Below are 13,929 nucleotides of genomic sequence, written 5' to 3'. Positions count from 1 at the left end.
GGCAAAGAGTTCCACAGGTTGACTGTGCGTTGTATACGTCTTTTTGTTTGTTTTAAACTTGCTGCCTATTAATTTCATTTGGTGACCCCTATTTCATTATTTACTTTTTCCACATCAGTCATGATTTTATAGACCTCTACCATATCCCCCTTAGTCATCTCTTCTACAAGCTGAAAAGTCCCAGTCTTATTAATCTCTCCTCATATGGAAGCCATTCCATACCCCTAATCATTTTTGTTGCCATTTTCTGAACCTTTTTCAATTCCAATATATATTTTTTGAGATGGGGCGACCACATCTGCACACAGTATTCAAGATGCAGGCATACCATGGATTGATTCATATAGAGGCAATATGATATTTTCTGTCTTATTATCTATCCCTTTCCTAATTATTCCCAACATTCTGTTAGCTTTTTTGACTGCGGCTACACATTGAGTGGATGTTTTCAGAGAACTATCCACAATGACTTCAAGATCTCTTTCTTGAATGGTAACTGCTAACTTAGACCCCATCATTTTTATGTATAGTTGGGATTATGTATTCCAGCGTGCATTACTTTCCGTTTACCAACATTGATTTGTCATTTAGCTGACAAACTGAAGAACTGTCTCAGATTGAGGTGTAAATAGAGGTGGTTTTGGAACGATTTGATAAATTAAACAGCAATATGTCACCAGGAGTAGATGGTATTCACCCAAGAGTTCTGAAGGAACTCAAATATGAAATTGCAGAACAACTAACCGTAGCACGTAACCTATCATTTAAATCAGCCTCTGTACTAGGTGACTGGAGAATAGCTAATGTAACAGATATATCAAAAAGGCTCCAGAGGCAATCCTGGCATTTACAGGCCAGTAAGCCTAACTTCAGTTGGTTGAAACTATAGTAAAGAACTGAATTATCAGACACATAGATAAACATGATATGTTGGGGCAAAGTCAACATGGCTTTTGTAAAAGAGAAATCATGCCTCACCAATCTATTAGAATTTTTTGAGGGTGTCAACAAGCATGCAGACAAGGTGATCCAGTGGATATAGTGGACTTGGACTTTCAGAAAGCTTTTGAGAAGGTCCCTCACCAAAGGCTCTTAAAGAAATTAGCTAGCCTTGGAATAAGAGGGAAGGTCCTCCCATGGATCAGAAACTGGTTGAAAGATAGGAAGGAAAGGGTAGGAATAATTGGTCAGTTTTCACAATGGAGAGAGGTCAACAGCTGGGTCCTCCAAGAATCTGTACTGGGACCTGTGCTGTTCAACATATTCAGTAATGATCTGGAAAAGGGAGTGAATAGTGACATGAAAAAGTTTGCAGATTATACAAATTATCCAAAATAGTTAAACCCAAAGCAGACTATGAGAAGTTACAGAGGGAATTTCACAAAACTGGGTGACTGGGCAACAAAATGGCAGATGAAATTCAACATTAAAAAGTGCAAAATAATTGAAAAATTATTGAAAAAAGAAAATCATTGAAAAAAGAATCTCAACTATACATGCACAACGAACGGCTCTAAATTAACTATCAATACCCAAAAAAGAGATCTTAGAGTCACTGTGGATAATTCTCCCTTCCGCTCACTGCACAGCAGCAGTCAAAAAGGCTAACAGTATGTTAGGAACTATTAGGAAAGGGATAGAAAATAAGACAGAAAACTATCATAATGGCACTATATTTATCTATGGTGTCCCCACACTTGAATACTGTGTCCAGTTCTGGTCGCCCTATCTCAAAAAGGGTATAGTAGAACTGGAAAATGTTCAGAGAAAGACAACAAAGATGATCGGGGTATGAAATGACTTCCATACGAGGAGAAACTAAAAAGATTAAGTATGTCCAGCTTAGAAAAGGGATGACTAAGGGTGCATATGGTAGAGGTGTATAAAATGAATGATGTGGATACAGCGAATAGAGAATCACAAGAACAGTATGGCAGACTATTTTCAACAAGATTAGGGAAGCTAAATAATTCTCTATTATCTTTGATTGCACTCCAGACCTCTCCCAAATGGAACAAATGTCTCAGGTATTAAGGTATGTTGGGGTTTCAAAATGTGGAGCAAAGGTTGTTGAGAACTTTGTAGATTTCATTAATATTCACCCCAAAACTGGAGAGGGTATTACGGAGGTTATTTTCAAGAAGACGAAAAAAAGGACAGTTTAGATATGGCTGATTGCAGGGGCAAAGCTGTAACAACTGAGCCAACATGGCTGCAGCGTACAAAGGTGTTCCAAATCAAATTCAGCAGTTAAATCAGTATGTGTCTTTCATCTTCTGTGCTGCCCACTCACTGAATCTTTCTGGAGAAGCTGCTGTGCTGGTTGTTACCTGAGTTGTTCTACTTTTCAGAATTGTTCAAAAATTGTATACCCTGTTTTCCACTTCTACTAGTTGTTGGGATATGCTGAAAAACCACATTAGCATTACATTAAAATGCCAAAACACAACAAGATGAGCAGCAGGCTAGAGGCAATCTGTCCACTACAAAATCAGGCTGAGGTTCAGATAAGACCAAGGCTTCACATAATCTTACACCAAATCTTATATCAAAAGCTGACAGCTTGCAAACATATGCTTCGGAGTTTTCATTTCTTGTTTTGGCTGAGATGTGGTAAACTATCTTATCAGAAATCAACGCTGTGAGCAAAAAATTGCAACGGCTGGAGCCTCACATTCAAACAGCTTGCAGATTACTTGGTGGCCTTTGACATTTGGGGACAATGTATACCTTCAAATCAGCGGCACTGCTATGGGTACCCGCATGGCCCCACAGTATGCCAACATTTTTATGGCTGACTTAGAACAACGCTTCCTCAGCTCTCGTCCCCTAACGCCCGTACTCTACTTGCGCTATATTGATGACATCTTCATCATCTGGACCCATGGAAAAGAAGCCCTTGAGGAATTCCACCATGATTTCAACAATTTCCATCCCACCATCAACCTCAGCCTGGTCCAGTCCACACAAGAGATCCACTTCCTGGACACTACAGTGCTAATAAACGATGGTCACATAAACACCACCCTATACCGGAAACCTACTGACCGCTATTCCTACCTACATGCCTCCAGCTTTCACTCTGACCACACCACAAGATCTATTGTCTACAGCCAAGCTCTGCGATACAACCACATTTGCTCCAACCCCTCAGACAGAGACAAACACCTACTAGATCTCTATCAAGCATTCTTACAACTACAATACCCACCTGCGGAAGCGAAGAAACAGATTGATAGAGCCAGAAGAGTTCCCAGAAGTCACCTACTACAGGACAGGCCTAACAAAGAAAATAAAAGAACGCCACTAGCCGTCACCTTCAGCCCCCAACTAAAACCCCTCCAACGCATTATCAAGGATCTATAACCTGTCCTGAAGGATGACCCAACACTCTCACAAATCTTGGGAGACAGGCCAGTCCTTGCCTACAGACAGCCCCCCAACCTGAAGCGAACACTCACCAGCAACCACATACCACACAACAGAACCACTAACCCAGGAACCTATCCTTGCAACAAAGCCCGTTGCCAACTGTGCCCACATATCTATTCAGGGGACACCATCACAGGGCCTAATAACATCAGCCACACTATCAGAGGCTCGTTCACCTGCACATCTACCGATGTGATATATGCCATCATGTGCCAGCAATGCCCCTCTGCCATGTACATTGGTCAAACTGGACAGTCTCTACGTAAAAGAATAAATGGACACAGATCAGATGTCAAGAATTATAACATTCATAAACCAGTCGGAGAACACTTCAATCTCTCTGGTCATGTGATTACAGACATGAAAGTTGCGATATTACAACAGAAAAACTTCAAAACCAGACTCCAGCGAGAGACTGCTGAATTGGAATTCATTTGCAAATTGGATACAATTAACTTAGGCTTGAATAGAGACTGGGAGTGGCTAAGTCATTATGCAAGGTAACCTATTTCCCCTTGTTCCCCCCCCCCCCGTTCCTCAGACGTTCTTGTTAAACCCTGGATTTGTGCTGGAAATGGCCCACCTTGATTATCACACACATTGTAAGGAGAGTGATCACTTTAGATAAGCTATTACCAACAGGAGAGTGGGTTTGTTGAGGAGGGTGGGGAGAAAACCTGGATTTGTGCTGGAAATGGCCCACCTTGATTATCATACACATTGTAAGAAGAGTGATCACTTTAGATAAGCTATTACCAGGAGGAGAGTGGGGTGGGAGGAGAGAAAACCTTTTGTAGTAATAAACACCCATTTTTTCATGGTTTGTGTGTATAAAAACATCTGCTGTATTTTCCACAGTAAGCATCTGATGAAGTGAGCTGTAGCTCACGAAAGCTTATGCTCAAATAAATTGGTTAGTCTCCAAGGTGCCACAAGTACTCCTTTTCTTTTATTGGAATTGTGGTCTTCTGGGTCTGTTGCACATAAGAAATTTAAACTCAAGAGTTCTGAGAATGAGATTGAGCTCTTCATCATTATTTGCAAGTGAATCTTTAAGGATGACTTGGAAATGAAGGTGCCCATTGATCTTCTTAGCTACATTCACAAAAGGTCTATTGATGCCAGTTTTCCTAGCACAGAAACAGCACTGCCTAAATTATTGCTGCCTTACTGTAACTGTGGCTACAGTTAGGAGTTGCAGCAAGCTAAAATTAAACAAGACCTATCTAAGAATGTCCATTGGGCAGGAGAAGTTGAGTGACCTGGCAGTTGTTTCTATAAAGAACTTGGAAGCAAGATGGATAGACAGGGATGAGCTAATCAATGAGATTGCTTTCGTGAAGGCTAGGAAGGTCCCTCTGTAAAAGTATGTAGTGGTGATTGTGGGTTTTTTTGCGGCTGTAGAGGAGGGGGGCAGAGTTGAGTCTTCAAAACAGGCCCAATATACCCTAAGCACAGCACTGCATCTCCCACTGCATAGCTGCCACTCTCCCCTCTGCAGAAACTCTGCATAGCAGAAGAATAGTGCAGAGAAGAGGGAGTGGCCAGGGAGTAGGGGGGGCAGAATCACGGATCTGCCACTCTATGCTATTGATTCCTCTTTCTGCCTTATTCAGTTTCAATGTAAAATATTGGTGCTGGATTAGTCAATTCTGCTGAGACCATTAACTCTTACCAGGCTTTGTGACTACCCCCACCCCCTATTGGAGGGGCCACAGAAAGCAGCACACAGACATGATAACAAAACTGGCCCTGGTGCCCTAGTTAGAGTGGAGGACACTGAGAGGGGTGTGGTGTGAATGTCCTTTTGTGAATCAGATTTCCACAAAGGGAGGTTGGGTCCAGATTTCCTGCAGATCCACAGCCAGGGTTGCCAGTTTAGGCCTTGACCCAACCACTGTTCCCTCTAAGCTGTGAGCGTGTGTACACGCACACAGATCTGAAACACCGTGCGCACAACAATTTGCACAGAAGAAATTTTTTGCACACACAGCCTGTAAAAAATTAGAGGGAACATTGCCCCTGACCCTTTCGTGGCACCACTAGACGAGGGCAGAAAGAGGGTGTCTGTTCAGATCCACAAGTCCCCAAGCAGCTTTTCAATTGCATGTTTTTCTCTAGTGCATTTTTAAAGAGGAAGGGGCCAAAATATTTCCCACAATCTGAGCTTAGTTTCCTGGATAAAATACCTAGTTTTCTCTTCCTAAAAATCCATTACCTCTTTCCCTACTTCTCCTATCCCCTCCCAGTAACACCCAGCCCCTTACTGGCCAGCAATTTAGGGCCTGATTTTCAGACGTGACAAGTATCAAAAATCTATTTGAAGTCAACAGGGTCTGTTGATGCTCAGCACTTTTGAAAATCAGCCCTCCCCCCCCCGCTCCAGTGCTTAGATACCACCAAGTTGGCATCTTCAACATCCCCAGGTGGCTTGATGATATATAAAATATAGCTCTTTCAAAATCTTATAGCTAATTCCTTGAAACATTATCAAAAATACATAAAAATAATATATAATCCAGCACAGTGACCCCTACCTAATAACAATTTAATTCAACTTGACCAATCTGATTAGTGTATTATGCTTCCCATTAGTGCTGTCAAGTGATTAAAAAAATTAATCGCAATTAATCGTGATTTAAAAAATGAATTGCGATTAATCGCACTATTAAACAAATAGAATACCATTTATTTAAATATTTTTGGATGTTTTCTACCTTTTCAAATATATGGATTTCAATGACAACACAGAATACAAAGTGTACAGTGCTCACTTTATATTTATATATGTGCATTGTAAAAAACCAAAATAGTATTTTTCAATTCATCTAATGCAAGTACTGTAGTGCAATCTCTTTATCATGAAAGTTGAATTTACAAATGTAGAATTATGTAGGAAAAAACCTGCATTCAAACATAAAACAATGTAAAATTTTAGAGCCTGCAAATCCACTCAGTCCTACTTCTTGTTCAGCCAATTGCTCAGACAAACAAGTTTGCTTACATTTGCAGGAGATAATGCTGCCTGCTTCTTGTTTACAATGTCACCTGAACGTGAGAACAGGCGTTCTCATGGCAGTGTTGTAGCCGGCATCACAAGATGTTTATGTGCCACATGCGCTAAAGATTCATATCTCCCTTCATGCTTCAACCACCATTCCAGAGGCCATGCGTCCATGCTGATGATGGGTTCTGCTCGTTAACAATCCAAAGCAGTGCAGACTGACACATGTTCATTTTCATTATTTGAATCGGATGTCACCAGCAGAAGGTTGGGGTTTTTTTTTGGTGGTTCGGATTCTGTAGTTTCCGCGTTGGCTGCTCTTTTAAGACATCTGAAAGCATGCGCCACACCTTGTCTCTCTTAGATTTTGGAAGGTACTTCAGATTCTTAAACCTTGGGTCGAGGGCTGTAGCTATCTTTAGAAATCTCACACTGGTACCTTCCTTGCGTTTTGTCAAATCTGCAGTGAAAGTGTCCTTAAAATGAACAAGATGTGCTGGGTCATCATCCGAGACTGCTATAACATGAAATATATGTCAGAATGCAGATAAAACAATTCTCCCCGAAGGAGTTCAGTCACAAATTTAATTAACGCAATTTTTTTTTTTTGAACAAGCGTCATCAGCATGGAAGCATGTCCTCTGGAATGGTGGCCAAAGCATGAAGGGGCATACAAATGTTTAGCATATCTGGCACGTAAATACATTGCAATACTGGCTACAAAAGTGCCATGCAAATGCCCGTTGTCACTTTCTGGTGACATTTTAAATAAGAAGAGGGCAGCATTATCTCCTGTAAATGTAATCAAACTTGTTTGTCTTAGTGATTGGCTGAACAAGAAGTAGTACTGAGTGGACTTGTAGGCTCTGAAGTTTTACATTGTTTGTTTTTGAGTGAAGTTATGTAACAAAAAGAAATCTACATCTGTAAGTTGCACTTTCAGGACAAAGAGATTGCACGACAGTACTTGTATGAGGTGAACTGAAAAATACTATTTCTTTTGTTTATCATTTTTACAGTGCAAATATTTATAATCAAAAATAATATACACTTTGATTTCAATTACAACACAGAATACAATATGTATGAAAATGTAAAATAGCTAATACATTTCAATTGGTATTCTAGTGTTTAACAGTGCAATTAAAACTGTGATTAATTGCAATTAATTTTTTAAATCATGATTAATTTTTTTTTAGATAATCACATGAGTTAACTGCAATTAATCGACAGCCCTACTTTCCATTCAATTAGCCCAGCTCTATTTTTGATCGCATCAGCACAGAACAAACATCATTTCTCAGGTACTGTCTTAGGACACTCACCTTTTAATGGCTCAACTCAAACTCTGCCGTTTTGATGCTTTGTCTTCTCCACACTCCTCCTCCTTCATCATTTTCAAAGGGTTTCTTTCAAGAGCGCCTTGTCAGACCTTGTTCCACTGTTTCCTGGAGTGCCTCAATAGTCAACAGCAGCTCCCCTTCTCTTCAATCATTATCATCCACCTGTGTATGTGTGAAAGCAACAGCACTGTATTTATGAAGGCAGAGAATACCATTCTTTTATTAACCACTAATTACCTTTCTTTTGTCTCCGGTATTCTTTACTCAGAAAAAGCACATGGAATAACGTATCTTAACAACAATTAGAATTCTATCTTTATCCAATTTGCTTACACCATTTTTTTCCTTCCAGCAAATTTGGTCCATCTAGTAGCTGGAGATCAGAAGGGCTTCACTGACCTGTGACATGTCTCCCAAATACCCAGGAGTAATACTTGGTGTTAACCTTCAATAAATGGATGGATTATATTACAAATAATAAGGTGGCTAAATATAGGCGCATTCTATGAATTAAACATTGCCTAACTTTGCGTGATGCTAATTTATTCTGTCATATTTTGATCACTGTGATGTAGCTGTGTCCTTCTCAATGCTTTTTAATTGTCCAGTAGTTGTCCTTTATAATCCAGCTGCTGGCTACAGTACAATATACAGTAATCCATGTCAACACCTTTGAGAGAGATATATGTCTATATTAGACACAGAAAGGGTTACCACTTCCAATCAAACCACAGCAAAATTCAGGCTATTGAACTGATATAAACATCTGTCATTCCAAAATAATTGGATATGTACAATAGGCTCTGTAGGCTAAACGCTTTGTTTGAGTTCTTAAGTGGTAAAACTTCAAGAGAAATGAGGTAACCTGCTATGTTATTAAGAATAATAAATTCATTTATTCATTTATTATTTGTATTACAGTAGAGCCCAGAGGTCCTAGCCAAGATCAAGGCTCCATTGTGCTAGGCACTGTACAAACACATAGTGAGAAACAGCCCCTGCTCCAAAGAGCTTGCAGTCTAAATAGACAAGACAAAAAAATGGCGGGAGGAGAAACAGAGAGGTGACTTGCCCAAAGTCACATAGCAGGTCCTTGGCAGAACTGGGAAGAGGATCCGTGTCTCCTGGATCCCATTCCAGGGCACAATCCACTGGACCGTGCTGCCTCTCTCTTTATGTATTGTAATAAGTTGACAGTACTGCCCCATATGAACATAAGGCCAAATCCTAAGCACCTATAACTCAAGTCACTTGGAGTTCCAGGTGCTCAGACCCTCTAAAGATTTTGCCTAGAATTAGGGAAATGTTTCCTGAACCAAAGATGAGACAAACACAATATAAGACAGAGGACAACAGTTTGGTGGAGGGAGGATGTGGGAATGGTTACCAATAAGAAGGGTTGTTGACTACATAGATTTTTAAAAAGAGAGAGAAGGTGCTGAAGGGGTGAGAAGGAACCTGTTCCAGGTGGATGGGGGAAGCATACTTCAGGGGACAAAGCTTAGGAATGAGAGTGTGCTGAACATTGCACAGTGTGGGAGTGCACTTAGCTAATTTGTTCACTGTAGCGACAAGAGGCAGAGTTTGTAGAGATTACCCTGGTATAAATCTGTGAGGTGCTTCTATACCAAAGTGATGGGTGCAGTATAAAAACCTGGACAGAGATGGATGGTGATATTTACAACAGGAGCAATACTTTTATGCCATATGACTTTGAACTCACATGTTTATTTCAAAAGCATCAATTTATTTGGTGCGTTATGAACTCAGCACTCTGTTGAACAGAAATGCTGTTTGATTTAGGAACAGGCTCTTTCACTCTTTTGACCTATTCTTCAGAAATCTGTCTACCCCATAGAACTAAATCCTGGGTGAGATTCTCAAAGGCTCCTAGGGGAGTTAGGTGCCTAAATGCCATTTGTGCCTTGGAAAAGCTCCCCCATTACCCAGTTCCATAGGTGTTTTCTTCTCAGAGCAGAAAGGGAGAGAAAGATATGGCTGATCTTCCTCTCTCCACTCCCATGTCTTGACCAAATCCGTTCTCTTCCAAGCCACAAAAGAGACCCAAGAAAATCTTGCTAGCATTTTCATCCTCCACATCGTGCCCTCAGCAAGCAGGCTGGATCATCAAAAATTGACTGTTCACCCACAGGATATTCAGTCAGCCTCTGGTTCGTTCCTTATGTTGCAAAGCAACCTGAGGATGGCAAAGTGGGGGGAAGAAGCAAGGGGAAAAATATATATATATATATTTACAATAAGTAATGCAGCCAATCCACAATAGATCACAAAATATCCTAGACCAAAATGGTAGACTGAGGCTTTCACTTACTACACTTCTCTGTAGGTCCATTTCAATCAATTAGCCAAATCCTGCTCATCTTCCTCACATGCTGACATCAATGAAAGACTCACCTGAGTTGAGTAAGGAGGTGAGCAGGTTTTGGCAACTTGGAAATTCTGTCTTTGGCTCTAACAATTTGTCTTCACATTTCTCCCACATTTTGGCTGTTCTATACATTTTTGAATATTTTGTCACTTTATCTCTGCAGGTCAGGAGAGTCACCAAGTCTTGGAGAATGGAAATAGGACCCTTCTGAGCAATCAACAAGTGTCACTTCAATGAAGCAGAGCTGTGTGACTAGCTCAATAAATAAACAAATACATTTTCTGAACAAAGAGAAGAGCATCCCATGACTTTCCATCAACCAAGGCTCATTAAGGAAGCCACTTCCACCCATTTACCCCCATGTTTACTAACACTGTACACTAAAAACTATACAAAGCCATCTGCTGAAAAGGAGAGATCTACAACGTATAATATAATAAATACTGGAAATTGAATGTTTAATTCATATAGCAAATTACCAGAGATTACGTGTACAAGTAGCTGCAATGTCCTTAAAAATATTCTTTAACTGAGGGAAAGTTTTCTGACCTTTGGAGGAAATGCTTGCTTCTAGCTATGACTAAAAAGAGATTTCCTTCTTTCTCTGTTGTGTTAAGAATCTTTTCTTCTTATAAAGAAGGCACCACAGTGGTTTATAACTGTCATAAAAGCCTGCAATCCTTTTGAGCTTAAGCTACTCAGCTATTCAACTTTTACTACAGAAACTTTGAAATTCAAAAGAAAAAATAATGTAAGTTTTTGAAGGACATGTGTTGCTGTAGGTGATCCTGTTAATTAAAAGTGATTGCCTGCTAGGAAATCATACTTTAAAAAGTTTCATGAATTTATTAGAACCCTGAAGGTATCTTTGTATGCACGGGGCTTTACATGCCATTTATGCAATTTTGTTTCAGATCTGTTTAAAGCTTTCCTGACACTCCCAGTGAGGAGAACAGCACTGCTAGCATTTGTATATATTTTGGCTAATTGAATTATGTGAAAATACATACTAATGAAGCTTTACCAATGATGTTTGCTGAGGATAGTTTAAGTCCCATTTTCTTCTATATTAGGAGTATATTTTGCTGTGGATTTACCTTTTTGGAAAGACATAGCTTCCTACAGCCTTTTGTGTAAAAAATGACACATTTTATGGTATTATACATTAATATAGGCATAGCTTCTTTGTAGCAAAAGATAAAGAGGGGCAGATAAAGAGTAGTCTATGATATGAGTTAAAAATACACTAGTCTATTCATAGTAGGTAAACAGAATTTAGAATGCAAAACTAATGAACATTTATTATTGCATTTTCTTTCAGTTACTAGATGTACAGATTGTTTTTTAATTTGTCATTACTTAATTATCCATTTCTGCACAAATCCATTTGGGAATATCCTCATATAAATTTTTCCCCTCTAATGCTTTGCTACCCCCTCGGACTGGTATTTGAGGAATAAATAATAGAGATGGAGCAGTTGTTTATTTACTTATTTACCTGAACCATGGGAACTATCAAAGCAGACTCTATTTGCTCTTGAGGTGTGCTGGGACTCAACCCCCACAAATCCAAATTGACTTCAACTATCACAGCTTTGTCACTGCCTCACAAGAGCAATCAGCTAATTGCCTAGTAAGAATTTAGATCATGTATTTGCTGTTCACATTAGAAAATAGTTTGTTTTTTCTTATCTATCATGTCATATTGTGCTTTATGGTAACGTTGCATGAAACATAAACTAACTTGATGTGCAGGCAGCTCTCTGCCTTGGTTCTATATCAAATATTGGGAAGTTAAAAGGGAAAAAAAATCTTCTCTCTCTCTCTCTTACCAGCAAAGAAAAAAAGAGTCCTGGAAAAGTAAAGTGAAATCTACAAAAGTTCATTATACACGTTGATGAGTGTGTATGCATGTAGCTGTGTATGTGCTTTGGAATATGTTGGGTTTTTCAGAGAAATGCATGTGATCCAGTCCTGATGTGGGAGTTATCTGTGTCAGTAACCATTAGGGACCAGATTGTTACCTCAATTACATTAGTCTAAATCTGGAATAGCAGCATTCACTTCAGTGGAGTTACTCCAGATTTACACCATTTTGACTAAGATCCCAGTGTAGCCGTACACAATATACATGCTTTGAGGGGAAAAAAACATTAAAAGAGGGGGGGAAATTGCCATTTGGTATATTTAGTCATATTTTTAGAGTTCTTTTTAAATAAAGCACCATTTTTGTTTCATAAAGACCATGTACCTGGCTTCCTATAGTGCCCATTGAAGTTGATGACAGTGCCTTTAAAAATGAAGCTTTTTATTTACGTGTATCTATATGGATCGCAGAGCATAAGTATAGGTTTCTGAATTTTGCCCATATTTTATCTCAGACCTTGCATTTATCTGCTGTCTCCAGTAGCAACAAGATGGACAGTTTGCCTTTTGTGAATAAGTGATGAAAACATTTGTACATAGCAAATCCCTAGCGTTTACATTTTTTGGAGGGGAATATAAAGTGCAGAGACAGAAGATTTTAAATGTTTTCAACCTTCCACTAATATTGCTACTATGGTTCTAGACTATGACATATTTGTGGACTAGATAAATGTGTCCACTCATCTGAATGACTGAGTGAATAACTAATGTATTAATGTGCATTCGATGTGCACATTTATTTATGTGCATCTGCCAAGCCTAGTGTAAAAAATCTCTTCTACAGAGATTCTTTTCTATCACGAATTATGTTTTCAGGCATCAGAAACAAACTCAGTTCCCCCCACCCCCACCCCAGGAATATAAACCAAACAAAAAGCAATCAGTCAAATAGCCATTATTGGTATGTCAACTAATTTCATCATTAATCAATTGTTCACTCACCTCATTGTGGTACTGAAGGGTCTCATGAGCCTTACATCAGAGAAGCTTGCAGGACATGAGGAGGATTTTGTACAGTCATGCAGAGCATAAACATAACATGAAAGAAAGATATCTCAGCATTATGCAGCAACTGTTTAACAATATATGGAGTGTTTTGAGTAACATTCAGCTATTAGCTGATAGAAAATTAAGCATGTTTCACCTTTATTTTTGATTTTCATTTAGTTTTTCTTCTTCTTGTGTCTAGATCTTTGGACTCCCCAGTACTAATGTCTTGTAGCTCTGCAGTAGGGGTTAAGGCCAGTTCAACTACAAGTTCTCTGGCACCACTTCATGCTCAAACACTCCCAAGCTGTTTTGCTCTGGAGAAGAAGAAAAAAAAAAAAGACAACCTGGTGTTGTTACCAAATGCCAAGACCCTAGCTGAGATGCAGACAATGCTTCCAGGCTCCCATTATGTTTCATTTCAGCCCTGAGCTCTGAAAAGTATCGATAAGGGGCACAAAATAAAACAGGGAAATCAAGAGACACTGAATAATAGATCTGTGGATCTTTGCTACTGTTATATTTACAAATAACACAAACTGCTGTGGGGGAAGGGGAGAAATGACTTTGCAGTCCAGCATTGGCCTTGATTACATTATCATTTCTCATACATGGAAAAAAGCATATTTGAACATTGAGAGTCATCCTGATACAATGAAAGTGAATAAATCACAGCTCCTGTCTTAAAGAGTTAGCCTCTCCATTCCCATGTAAAAGTGTCAGCAGTGTATGTGCATTTGTATAGCTTATCCACCTGAATCAAAGTATATGTGTTGAAAAAGAGTAACTTTGTGCCCTGAGTTATTTTTATGTTGTGCAGAGTACCTCCTCTCCTCTGTTCTCATGCC

This window comes from Natator depressus, chromosome 3 (genome assembly GCF_965152275.1).
Source record: "Natator depressus isolate rNatDep1 chromosome 3, rNatDep2.hap1, whole genome shotgun sequence".
Lineage (NCBI taxonomy): Eukaryota > Metazoa > Chordata > Testudines > Cheloniidae > Natator > Natator depressus.
The sequence above is the reverse complement of the archived record's forward strand: the minus strand, read 5'-3'. Positions refer to the sequence as shown.